Source organism: Rutidosis leptorrhynchoides, chromosome 6, assembly GCF_046630445.1.
Source record: "Rutidosis leptorrhynchoides isolate AG116_Rl617_1_P2 chromosome 6, CSIRO_AGI_Rlap_v1, whole genome shotgun sequence".
In the NCBI taxonomy this organism is placed as follows: domain Eukaryota; kingdom Viridiplantae; phylum Streptophyta; class Magnoliopsida; order Asterales; family Asteraceae; genus Rutidosis; species Rutidosis leptorrhynchoides.
Genome location: NC_092338.1, coordinates 261,560,576 through 261,575,801, shown reverse-complemented (window position 1 = coordinate 261,575,801; position 15,226 = coordinate 261,560,576).

Below are 15,226 nucleotides of genomic sequence, written 5' to 3'. Positions count from 1 at the left end.
TAAAGTTTCACCTTGGAAAGGCGTTGTTCGATTTGGTAAACGAGGGAAATTAAATCCAAGGTATATTGGACCATTCAAGATTATTGATCGTGTCGGACCAGTAGCTTACCGACTTGAGTTACCTCAACAACTCGCGGCTGTACATAACACTTTCCACGTCTCGAATTTGAAGAAATGTTTTGCTAAAGAAGATCTCACTATTCCGTTAGATGAAATCCAAATCAACGAAAAACTCCAATTCATCGAAGAACCCGTCGAAATAATGGATCGTGAGGTTAAAAGACTTAAGCAAAACAAGATACCAATTGTTAAGGTTCGATGGAATGCTAGTAGAGGACCCGAGTTCACCTGGGAGCGTGAAGATCAGATGAAGAAGAAATACCCGCATCTATTTCCAGAAGATTCGTCAACACCTTCAACAGCTTAAAATTTCGGGACGAAATTTATTTAACGGGTAGGTACTGTAGTGACCCGAACTTTTCCATGTTTATATATATTAATTGAGATTGATCTTTACATGATTAAATGTTTTCCAACATGTTAAGCAATCATACTTGTTAAGACTTGATTAATTGAAATAGGTTTCATATAGACAATTGACCACCCAAGTTGACCGGTGATTCACGAACGTTAAAACTTGTAAAAAAACTATATGATGACATATATATGGTTATATATATAGTTAACATGATATTATGATAAGTAAACATATCATTAATTATATTAACAATGAACTACATATGTAAAAACAAGACTACTAACTTAATGATTTTGAAACGAGACATATATATAACGTTTATCGTTGTAACGACATTTAATGTATATATATCATATTAAGAGATATTCGTACATCATAATATCATGATAATATAATAATTTAAAATCTCTTTTGATATTATAAACATTGGGTTAACAACATTTAACAAGATCGTTAACCTAAAGGTTTCAAAACAACACTTACATGTAACGACTAACGATGACTTAACGACTCAGTTAAAATGTATATACATGTAGTGTTTTAATATGTATTTATACACTTTTGAAAGACTTCAATACACTTATCAAAATACTTCTACTTAACAAAAATGCTTACAATTACATTCTCGTTCAGTTTCATCAACAATTCTACTCGTATGCACCCGTATTCGTACTCGTACAATACACAGCTTTTAGATGTATGTACTATTGGTATATACACTCCAATGATCAGCTCTTAGCAGCCCATGTGAGTCACCTAACACATGTGGGAACCATCATTTGGCAACTAGCATGAAATATCTCATAAGATTACAAAAATATAAGTAATCATTCATGACTTATTTACATGAAAACAAAATTACATATCCTTTATATCTAATCCATACACCAACGACCAAGAACACCTACAAACACTTTCATTCTTCAATTTTCTTCATCTAATTGAACTCTCTCAAGTTCTATCTTCAAGTTCTAAGTGTTCTTCATAAATTCCAAAAGTTCTAGTTTCATAAAATCAAGAATACTTTCAAGTTTGCTAGCTCACTTCCAATCTTGTAAGGTGATCATCCAACCTCAAGAAATCTTTGTTTCTTACAGTAGGTTATCATTCTAATACAAGGTAATAATCATATTCAAACTTTGGTTCAATTTCTATAACTATAACAATCTTATTTCAAGTGATGATCTTACTTGAACTTGTTTTCGTGTCATGATTTTGCTTCAAGAACTTTGAGCCATCCAAGGATCCATTGAAGCTAGATCCATTTTTCACTTTTCCAGTAGGTTCATCCAAGGAACTTAAGGTAGTAATGATGTTCATAACATCATTCGATTCATACATATAAAGCTATCTTATTCGAAGGTTTAAACTTGTAATCACTAGAACATAGTTTAGTTAATTCTAAACTTGTTCGCAAACAAAAGTTAATCCTTCTAACTTGACTTTTAAAATCAACTAAACACATGTTCTATATCTATATGATATGCTAACTTAATGATTTAAAACCTGGAAACACGAAAAACACCGTAAAACCGGATTTACGCCGTCGTAGTAACACCGCGGGCTGTTTTGGGTTAGTTAATTAAAAACTATGATAAACTTTGATTTAAAAGTTGTTATTCTGAGAAAATGATTTTTATTATGAACATGAAACTATATCCAAAAATTATGGTTAAACTCAAAGTGAAAGTATGTTTTCTAAAATGGTCATCTAGACGTCGTTCTTTCGACTGAAATGACTACCTTTACAAAAACGACTTGTAACTTATTTTTCCGACTAGAAACCTATACTTTTTATGTTTAGATTCATAAAATAGAGTTCAATATGAAACCATAGCAATTTGATTCACTCAAAACGGATTTAAAATGAAGAAGTTATGGGTAAAACAAGATTGGATAATTTTTCTCATTTTAGCTACGTGAAAATTGGTAACAAATCTATTCCAACCATAACTTAATCAACTTGTATTATATATTATGTAATCTTGAGATACCATAGACACGTATACAATGTTTCGACCTATCATGTCGACACATCTATATATATTTCGGAACAACCATAGACACTCTATATGTGAATGTTGGAGTTAGCTATACAGGGTTGAGGTTGATTCCAAAATATATATAGTTTGAGTTGTGATCAATACTGAGATACGTATACAATGGGTCGTGGATTGATTCAAGATAATATTTATAGATTTATTTCTGTACATCTAACTGTGGACAACTAGTTGTAGGTTACTAACGAGGACAGCTGACTTAATAAACTTAAAACATCAAAATATATTAAAAGTGTTGTAAATATATTTTGAACATACTTTGATATATATGTATATATTGTTATAGGTTCGTGAATCAACCAGTGGCCAAGTCTTACTTCCCGACGAAGTAAAAAATCTGTGAAAGTGAGTTATAGTCCCACTTTTAAAATCTAATATTTTTGGGATGAGAATACATGCAGGTTTTATAAATGATTTACAAAATAGACACAAGTACGTGAAACTACATTCTATGGTTGAATTATCGAAATCGAATATGCCCCTTTTTATTAAGTCTGGTAATCTAAGAATTAGGGAACAGACACCCTAATTGACGCGAATCCTAAAGATAGATCTATTGGGCCTAACAAACCCCATCCAAAGTACCGGATGCTTTAGTACTTCGAAATTTATATCATATCCGAAGGGTGTCCCGGAATGATGGGGATATTCTTATATATGCATCTTGTTATTGTCGGTTACCAGGTGTTCACCATATGAATGATTTTTATCTCTATGTATGGGATGTGTATTGAAATATGAAATCTTGTGGTCTATTGTTACGATTTGATATATATAGGTTAAACCTATAACTCACCAACATTTTTGTTGACGTTTTAAGCATGTTTATTCTCAGGTGATTATTAAGAGCTTCCGCTGTCGCATACTTAAATAAGGACAAGATTTGGAGTCCATGCTTGTATGATATTGTGTAAAAACTGCATTCAAGAAACTTATTTTGTTGTAACATATTTGTATTGTAAACCATTATGTAATGGTCGTGTGTAAACAGGATATTTTAGATTATCATTATTTGATAATCTACGTAAAGCTTTTTTTTAAACCTTTATTGATGAAATAAAGGTTATGGTTTGTTTAAAAAATGAATGCAGTCTTTGAAAAACGTCTCATATAGAGGTCTAAACCTCGCAACGAAATCAATTAATATGGAACGTTTTTAATCAATAAGAACGGGACATTTCACTAGCTTCAACGGATCCTTGGATGGCTCGAAGTTCTTGAAGCAGAATCATGACACGAAAACAAGTTCAAGTAAGATCATCACTTGAAATAAGATTGTTATAGTTATAGAAATTGAACCAAAGTTTGAATATGATTATTACCTTGTATTAGAATGATAACATACTGTAAGAAACAAAGATTTCTTGAGGTTGGATGATCACCTTACAAGATTGGAAGTGAGCTAGCAAACTTGAAAGTATTCTTGATTTTATGAAACTAGAACTTTTGGAATTTATGAAGAACACTTAGAACTTGAAGATAGAACTTGAGAGAGATCAATTAGATGAAGAAAATTGAAGAATGAAAGTGTTTATAGGTGTTTTTGGTCGTTGTTGTATGGATTAGATATAAAGGATATGTAATTTTGTTTTCATGTAAATAAGTCATGAATGATTACTCATATTTTTGTAATTTTATGAGATATTTCATTCTAGTTGCCAAATGATGGTTCCCACATGTGTTAGGTGACTCACATGGGCTGCTAAGAGCTGATCATTGGAGTGTATATACCAAGAGTACATACATCTAAAAGCTGTGTATTGTACGAGTACGAATACGGGTGCATACGAGTAGAATTGTTGATGAAACTGAACGAGGATGTAATTGTAAGCATTTTTGTTAAGTAGAAGTATTTTGATAAGTGTCTTGAAGTCTTTCAAAAGTGTATGAATACATATTAAAACACTACATGTATATACATTTTAACTGAGTCGTTAAGTCATCGTTAGTCGTTACATGTAAATGTTGTTTTGAAACCTTTAGGTTAACGATCTTGTTAAATGTTGTTAACCCAATGTTTATAATATCAAAAGAGATTTTAAATTGTTATATTATCATGATATTATGATGTACAAATATCTCTTAATATGATATATATACATTAAATGTCGTTACAACGATAATCGTTACATATATGTCTCGTTTCAAAATCATTAAGTTAGTAGTCTTGTTTTTACATATGTAGTTCATTGTTAATATACTTAATGATATGTTTACTTATCATAATATCATGTTAAATATATATATAACCATATATATGTCATCATATAGTTTTTACAAGTTTTAACATTCGTGAATCAGCGGTCAACTTGGGTAGTCAATTGTCTATATGAAACCTATTTCAATTAATCAAGTCTTAACAAGTTTGATTGCTTAATATGTTGGAAACATTTAATCATGTAAATATCAATCTCAATTAATATATATAAACATGGAAAAGTTCGGGTCACTACAGTACCTACCCGTTAAATAAATTTCGTCCCGAAATTTTAAGCTGTTGAAGGTGTTGACGAATCTTCTGGAAAGAGATGCGGGTATTTCTTCTTCATCTGATCTTCACGCTCCCAGGTGAACTCGGGTCCTCTACGAGCATTCCATCGAACCTTAACAATTGGTATCTTGTTTTGCTTAAGTCTTTTAACCTCACGATCCATTATTTCGACGGGTTCTTCGATGAATTGAAGTTTTTCGTTGATTTGGATTTCATCTAACGGAATAGTGAGATCTTCTTTAGCAAAACATTTCTTCAAATTCGAGACGTGGAAAGTGTTATGTACAGCCGCGAGCTGTTGAGGTAACTCAAGTCGGTAAGCTACTGGTCCGACACGATCAATAATCTTGAATGGTCCAATATACCTTGGATTTAATTTCCCTCGTTTACCAAATCGAACAACGCCTTTCCAAGGTGCAACTTTAAGCATGACCATCTCTCCAATTTCAAATTCTATATCTTTTCTTTTAATGTCAGCGTAGCTCTTTTGTCGACTTTTGGCAGTTTTCAACCGTTGTTGAATTTGGATGATCTTCTCGGTAGTTTCTTATATAATCTCCGGACCCGTAATCTGTCTATCCCCCACTTCACTCCAACAAATCGGAGACCTGCACTTTCTACCATAAAGTGCTTCAAATGGCGCCATCTCAATGCTTGAATGGTAGCTGTTGTTGTAGGAAAATTCTGCTAACGGTAGATGTCGATCCCAACTGTTTCCGAAATCAATAACACATTCTCGTAGCATGTCTTCAAGCGTTTGTATCGTCCTTTCGCTCTGCCCATCGGTTTGTGGATGATAGGCAGTACTCATGTCTAGACGAGTTCCTAATGCTTGCTGTAATGTCTGCCAGAATCTTGAAATAAATCTGCCATCCCTATCAGAGATAATAGAGATTGGTATTCCATGTCTGGAGACGACTTCCTTCAAATACAGTCGTGCTAACTTCTCCATCTTGTCATCTTCTCTTATTGGCAGGAAGTGTGCTGATTTGGTGAGACGATCAACTATTACCCAAATAGTATCAAAACCACTTGCAGTCCTTGGCAATTTAGTGATGAAATCCATGGTAATGTTTTCCCATTTCCATTCCGGGATTTTGGGTTGTTGAAGTAGACCTGATGGTTTCTGATGCTCAGCTTTGACCTTAGAACACGTCAAACATTCTCCTACATATTTAGCAACATCGGCTTTCATACCCGGCCACCAAAAATGTTTCTTGAGATCCTTGTACATCTTCCCCGTTCCAGGATGTATTGAGTATCTGGTTTTATGAGCTTCTCTAAGTACCATTTCTCTCATATCTCCAAATTTTGGTACCCAAATCCTTTCAGCCCTATACCGGGTTCCGTCTTCCCGAATATTAAGATGCTTCTCCGATCCTTTGGGTATTTCATCCTTTAAATTTCCCTCTTTTAAAACTCCTTGTTGCGCCTCCTTTATTTGAGTAGTAAGGTTATTATGAATCATTATATTCATAGATTTTACTCGAATGGGTTCTCTGTCCTTCCTGCTCAAGGCATCGGCTACCACATTTGCCTTCCCCGGGTGGTAACGAATCTCAAAGTCGTAATCATCGAATAATTCAATCCACCTACGCTGCCTCATATTCAGTTGTTTCTGATTAAATATGTGTTGAAGACTTTTGTGGTCGGTATATATAATACTTTTGACCCCATATAAGTAGTTCCTCCAAGTCTTTAATGCAAAAACAACCGCGCCTAATTCCAAATCATGCGTCGTATAATTTTGTTCGTGAATCTTCAATTGTCTAGACGCATAAGCAATCACCTTCGTTCGTTGCATTAATACACAACCGAGACCTTGCTTTGATGCGTCACAATAAATCACAAAATCATCATTCCCTTCAGGCAATGACAATATAGGTGCCGTAGTTAGCTTTTTCTTCAATAACTGAAACGCTTTCTCTTGTTCATCATTCCATTCAAATTTCTTCCCTTTATGCGTTAATGCAGTCAAGGGTTTTGCTATTCTGGAAAAGTCTTGGATGAACCTTCTGTAGTAACCAGCTAGTCCTAAAAACTGGCGTACGTGTTTCGGAGTTTTCGGGGTTTCCCACTTTTCAACAGTTTCTATCTTTGCTGGATCCACCTTAATACCTTCTTTGTTCACTATGTGACCGAGGAATTGAACTTCTTCCAACCAAAATGCACACTTTGAAAACTTAGCGTACAATTCTTCCTTCCTCAATACTTCTAACACCTTTCTCAAATGTTCACCGTGTTCTTGGTCATTCTTTGAGTAAATAAGTATGTCATCAATGAAAACAATGACAAACTTGTCAAGGTATGGTCCACACACTCGGTTCATAAGGTCCATGGACACAGCTGGTGCATTAGTTAAACCAAACGGCATGACCATAAACTCGTAATGACCGTAACGTGTTCTGAAAGCAGTCTTTGGAATATCATCTTCTTTCACCCGCATTTGATGATACCCGGTGTAGTGACCCGAACTTTTCCATGTTTATATATATTAATTGAGATTGATATTTACATGATTAAATGTTTCCAACATGTTAAGCAATCAAACTTGTTAAGACTTGATTAATTGAAATAGGTTTCATATAGACAATTGACCACCCAAGTTGACCGGTGATTCACGAACGTTAAAACTTGTAAAAACTATATGATGACATATATATGGTTATATATATAGTTAACATGATATTATGATAAGTAAACATATCATTAATTATATTAACAATGAACTACATATGTAAAAACAAGACTACTAACTTAATGATTTTGAAACGAGACATATATGTAACGATTATCGTTGTAACGACATTTAATATATATATATATATCATATTAAGAGATATTCATACATCATAATATCATGATAATATAATAATTTAAAATCTCTTTTGATATTATAAACATTGGGTTAACAACATTTAACAAGATCGTTAACCTAAAGGTTTCAAAACAACATTTACATGTAACGACTAACGATGACTTAACGACTCAGTTAAAATGTATATACATGTAGTGTTTTAATATGTATTCATACACTTTTGAAAGACTTCAAGACACTTATCAAAATACTTCTACTTAATAAAAATGCTTACAATTACATCCTCGTTCAGTTTCATCAACAATTCTACTCGTATGCACCCGTATTCGTACTCGTACAATACACAGCTTTTAGATGTATGTACTATTGGTATATACACTCCAATTATCAGCTCTTAGCAGCCCATGTGAGTCACCTAACACATGTGGGAACCATCATTTGGCAACTAGCATGAAATATCTCATAAAATTACAAAAATATGAGTAATCATTCATGACTTATTTACATGAAAACAAAATTACATATCCTTTATATCTAATCCATACACCAACGACCAAAAACACCTAAAAATACTTTCATTCTTCAATTTTCTTCATCTAATTGATCTCTCTCAAGTTCTATCTTCAAGTTCTAAGTGTTCTTCATAAATTCCAAAAGTTCTAGTTTCATAAAATCAAGAATACTTTCAAGTTTGCTAGCTCACTTCCAATCTTGTAAGGTGATCATCCAACCTCAAGAAATCTTTGTTTATTACAGTAGGTTATCATTATAATACAAGGTAATAATCATATTCAAACTTTGGTTCAATTTCTATAACTATAACAATCTTATTTCAAGTGATGATCTTACTTGAACTTGTTTTCGTGTCATGATTCTGCTTCAAGAACTTCGAGCCATCCAAGGATCCATTGAAGCTAGATCCATTTTTCTATTTTCCAGTAGGTTTATCCAAGGAACTTAAGGTAGTAATGATGTTCATAACATCATTCGATTCATACATATAAAGCTATCTTATTCGAAGGTTTAAACTTGTAATCACTAGAACATAGTTTAGTTAATTCTAAACTTGTTCGCAAACAAAAGTTAATCCTTCTAACTTGACTTTTAAAATAAACTAAACACATGTTCTATATCTATATGATATGCTAACTTAATGATTTAAAACCTGGAAACACGAAAAACACCGTAAAACCGGATTTACGCCGTCGTAGTAACACCGCGGGCTGTTTTGGGTTAGTTAATTAAAAACTATGATAAACTTTGATTTAAAAGTTGTTATTCTTAAAAAAAATGATTTTTATTATGAACATGAAACTATATCCAAAAATTATGGTTAAACTCAAAGTGGAAGTATGTTTTCTAAAATGGTCATCTAGACGTCGTTCTTTCGACTGAAATGACTACCTTTACAAAAACGACTTGTAACTTATTTTTCCGACTATAAACCTATACTTTTTCTGTTTAGATTCATAAAATAGAGTTCAATATGAAACCATAGCAATTTGATTCACTCAAAACGGATTTAAAATGAAGAAGTTATGGGTAAAACAAGATTGGATAATTTTTCTCATTTTAGCTACGTGAAAATTGGTAACAAATATATTCCAACCATAACTTAATCAACTTGTATTGTATATTATGTAATCTTGAGATACCATAGACACGTATACAATGTTTCGACCTATCATGTCGACACATCTATATATATTTCGGAACAACCATAGACACTCTATATGTGAATGTTGGAGTTAGCTATACAGGGTTGAGGTTGATTCCAAAATATGTATAGTTTGAGTTGTGATCAATACTGAGATACGTATACACTGGGTCGTGGATTGATTCAAGATAATATTTATCAATTTATTTCTGTATATCTAACTGTGGACAACTAGTTATAGGTTACTAACGAGGACAACTGACTTAATAAACTTAAAACATCAAAATATATTAAAAGTGTTGTAAATATATTTTGAACATACTTTGATATATATGTATATATTGTTATAGGTTCGTGAATCAACCAGTGGCCAAGTCTTACTTCCCGACGAAGTAAAAATCTGTGAAAGTGAGTTATAGTCCCAATTTTAAAATCTAATATTTTTGGGATGAGAATACATGCAGGTTTTATAAATGATTTACAAAATAGACACAAGTATGTGAAACTACATTCTATGGTTGAATTATCGAAATCGAATATGCCCCTTTTTATTAAGTCTGGTAATCTAAGAATTAGGGAACAGACACCCTAATTGACGCGAATCCTAAAGATAGATCTATTGGGCCTAACAAACCCCATCCAAAGTACCGGATGCTTTAGTACTTCGAAATTTATATCATATCCGAAGGGTGTCCCGGAATGATGGGGATATTCTTATATATGCATCTTGTTATTGTCGGTTACCAGGTGTTCACCATATGAATGATTTTTATCTCTATGTATGGGATGTGTATTGAAATATGAAATCTTGTGGTCTATTGTTACGATTTGATATATATAGGTTAAACCTATAACTCACCAACATTTTTGTTGACGTTTTAAGCATGTTTATTCTCAGGTGATTATTAAGAGCTTCTGCTGTCGCATACTTAAATAAGGACAAGATTTGGAGTCCATGCTTGTATGATATTGTGTAAAAACTGCATTCAAGAAACTTATTTTGTTGTAACATATTTGTATTGTAAACCATTATGTAATGGTCGTGTGTAAACAGGATATTTTAGATTATCATTATTTGATAATCTACGTAAAGCTTTTTAAACCTTTATTGATGAAATAAAGGTTATGGTTTGTTTAAAAATGAATGCAGTCTTTGAAAAACGTCTCATATAGAGGTCAAAACCTCGCAACGAAATCAATTAATATGGAACGTTTTTAATCAATAAGAACGGGACATTTCACCCGGAACGTAAGTCAATCTTTGAATAAACAGAAGAGCCTTGTAGTTGATCAAATAAGTCGTCGATTCTCGGTAGTGGGTAGCGGTTCTTGATGGTAAGTTTGTTCAACTCTCGGTAGTCGATACACAACCTGAATGTACCATCTTTCTTCTTGACAAACAAAACAGGAGCTCCCCACGGTGATGTGCTTGGTCGAATGAAACCACGCTCTAAAAGTTCTTGTAATTGGCTTTGCAGTTCTTTCATCTCGCTGGGTGCAAGTCTGTAAGGAGCACGAGCTATTGGTGCAGCTCCTGGTACAAGATCTATTTGAAATTCAACGGATCGATGTGGGGGTAATCCCGGTAATTCTTTCGGAAATAAATCGGGAAATTCTTTTGCAATGGGAACATCATTGATGCTCTTTTCTTCAGTTTGTACTTTCTCGACGTGTGCTAGAACAGCATAGCAACCTTTTCTTATTAGTTTTTGTGCCTTCAAATTACTAATAAGATGTAGCTTCGTGTTGCCCTTTTCTCCGTACACCATTAAGGGTTTTCCTTTTTCTCGTATAATGCGAATTGCATTTTTGTAACAGACGATCTCTGCTTTCACTTCTTTCAACCAGTCCATACCGATTATCACATCAAAACTCCCTAACTCTACTGGTATCAAATCAATCTTAAATGTTTCGCTAACCAGTTTAATTTCTCAATTCCGACATATATTATCTGCTGAAATTAATTTACCATTTGCTAATTCGAGTAAAAATTTACTATCCAAAGGCGTCAATGGACAACTTAATTTAGCACAAAAATCTCTACTCATATAGCTTCTATCCGCACCCGAATCAAATAAAACGTAAGCAGATTTATTGTCAATAAGAAACGTACCCGTAACAAGCTCCGGGTCTTCCTGTGCCTCTGCCGCATTAATATTGAAAACTCTTCCGCGGCCTTGTCCATTCGTGTTCTCCTGGTTCGGGCAATTTCTAATAATGTGGCCCGGTTTTCCACATTTATAACAAACTACATTGGCATAACTTGCTCCGACACTACTTGCTCCGCCATTACTCGTTCCGACACCATTTGTTCCTTTCGTTCTATTAACCCCTGGTCCGTAAACCTCACACTTCGCCGCGCTATGACCATTTCTTTTACACTTGTTGCAAAATTTGGTGCAGAACCCCGAGTGATACTTTTCACACCTTTGGCATAGCTGCTTCTGATTGTTGTTGTTGTTGCGGTTATTATTGTTGCTGGGATGATTGCTGTAGTTGCTGTTGCTGTTGTTTTTGTTGTTGTTGTTGGGCCGTTTGTTGTAGTTGCGATTGATGTTGCGATTGTTGGGATAATTGTTGCGATTATTGTTGTAATTGCTGTTGTTGTTGTATTGGTGATTCTTATCACCGTTATCCTCCCACTTTCTTTTGACTTGCTTCACATTGGCCTCTTCAGCAGTCTGTTCTTTAATTCTTTCTTCAATCTGGTTCACTAGTTTGTGAGCCATTCTACATGCCTGTTGTATAGAGGCGGGCTCGTGTGAACTTATATCTTCTTGAATTCTTTCCGGTAATCCTTTCACAAATGCGTCGATCTTCTCTTCCTCATCTTCGAATGCTCCCGGACACAATAGGCACAATTCTGTGAATCGTCTTTCGTACGTAGTAATATCAAATCCTTGGGTTCGTAACCCTCTAAGTTCTGTCTTGAGCTTATTGACCTCGGTTCTGGGACGGTACTTCTCGTTCATCAAGTGCTTGAATGCTGACCACGGTAGTGCGTACGCATCATCTTGTCCTACTTGCTCTAGATAGGTATTCCACCATGTTAACGCAGAACCTGTGAAGGTATGCGTAGCATACTTCACTTTGTCCTCTTCAGTACACTTACTTATGGCAAACACCGATTCGACCTTCTCGGTCCACCGTTTCAATCCGATCGGTCCTTCGGTTCCATCAAATTCCAAAGGTTTGCAGGCAGTGAATTCTTTGTAGGTGCATCCTACACGATTTCCTGTACTGCTAGATCCAAGGTTATTGTTGGTATGTAGCGCAGCCTGTACTGCGGCTATGTTTGAAGCTAGAAAAGTACGGAATTCCTCTTCATTCATATTCACGGTGTGTCGAGTAGTCGGTGCCATTTCCTTCAAAATAGTCAAATGGAACAAGTTAATCATACAGAATATTAAGAGTAGTTAATAGTATTTCGTAGCATAATATGAACTCATTTATAAAAGCTTTTTCTTCATATTAGCGTTTTATAAGTTTAAATTCGGGTAGTACCTACCCGTTAAGTTCATACTTAGTAGCTAATATACAATTCAACTACTACAATTCTATATGAAAAACTGATTATAATAATATTTCGCGTTCAAACTTTTATACAATATTTTACAAACTTACAATACCGCTTATTTTACATAAAGCATGAAATATAGCACACAATAACTTTGATACAAGATAGTTGTGAAGATAATTCTAGCTAGTACACAAGTCGTTCAGCAAAGACAATAAAGACACGTAATTCATACGTCCAGAAACAAGTCATGCATTCTGGTTTTACTAGGATTACTTCCCATCCTTGGTCTTGTGGAACATAACCGTTATGGCCGTTGATAAGACAGCGTGTTGTAACATCGTCAAAAGGATGAGGGTTACGTAATGTCCAACATTCCCGTAACAATCTAAAAACCTCATTTCTTACCCCAATTACCGACTCCGTCACTTGTGGAAACGTTTTGTTTAATAGTTGTAGCCCGATGTTCTTGTTCTCACTTTGGTGAGAAGCGAACATTACTAATCCGTAAGAATAACATGCTTCTTTATGTTGCATGTTAGCCGCTTTTTCTAAATCACGAAGTCCAATATTCGGATATATTGAGTCAAAATAATTTCTTAACCCGTTGCGTAAAATAGCATTTGGGTTCCCCGCAATATATGCGTCAAAGTAAACACATCGTAACTTATGGGTTTCCCAATGTGCTATCCCCCATCTTTCAAACGAAAGTCTCTTATAAACCAAGACATTCTTGGAACGTTCTTCGAATGTCTTACAAACTGATCTCGCCTTAAATAGTTGTGCCGAGGAATTCTGGCCGACTCTAGACAAGATTTCATCAATCATGTCTCCGGGTAGGTCTCTTAAAATATTGGGTTGTCTATCCATTTTGTGTTTTTAAACTGTAAAATAGACAAGAGTTAGATTCATAAAAAAATACTTATTAATACAAGGAATTTTTACATATATCATAAAGCATAAGAACACTATATTACATATATTACACCACACGAATACAACTATCTTATTCCGACTCGCTCATTTCTTCTTCTTCGGTTTTGGTTCGTTTTGCCAAGTTTCTAGGGATATATGATGTTCCCCTAATACGAGCCGTCGTTGTCCACATTGGTTTAGAAAAACCTGGTGGTTTAGAGGTTCCCGGGTCATTGTTACAACTTAAGGACTTCGGGGGTTGACGATACATATAAAGTTCATCGGGGTTGGAATTAGATTTCTCTATTTTTATGCCCTTTCCCTTATTATTTTCTTTTGCCTTTTTAAATTCAGTTGGGGTAATTTCTATAACATCATTGGAATTCTCGTCGGAATCCGATTCATCGGAGAATTGGTAATCCTCCCAATATTTTGCTTCCTTGGCGGAAACACCATTGACCATAATTAACCTTGGTCGGTTGGTTGGGGATTCTCTTTTACTTAACCGTTTTATTATTTCCCCCACCGGTTTCGATTCTTCTTCCGGTTCCGATTCTTCTTCCGGTTCCGATTCTTCTTCCGGTTCCGACTCTTCTTCCGGTTCCTCTTCGGGAATTTGTGAATCAGTCCACGAATCATTCCAATTCACATTTGACTCTTCATTATTATTAGGTGAGTCAATGGGACTTGTTCTAGAGGTAGACATCTATCACATAATATCAAACACGTTAAGAGATTAATATATCACATAATATTCATATGTTAAAAATATATAGTTTCCAACAAAAATGTTAAGCAATCATTTTTAAAGAAAACACGGTCGAAGTCCAGAATCACTAATGCATCCTAACAAACTCGATAAGACACACTAATGCAAATTTTCTGGTTCTCTAAGACCAACGCTCGGATACCAACTGAAATATCCCGTTCTTATTGATTTAAAACGTTCCATATTAATTGATTTCGTTGCGAGGTTTTGACCTCTATATGAGACGTTTTTCAAAGACTGCATTCATTTTAAAACAAACTGTAAGGACCCGTCCTAATCCTCCTGGACGATGTCATCAACATTTGGTTCCATTGCGATGATCGACTCCAAGTAATGTCTCTAGTATGAGCTAATGCACAGCGGAAGACTTAATTCGTACCTGAGAATAAACATGCTTTAAAATGTCAACATAAAGTTGGTGAGATATATAGGTTTGATGCTAGCAACGTTATAACTATGGACCACAAGATTTCATGTTTATACATAATACACTCCTCGTGTATGAAAAGTCGTTGAGCACT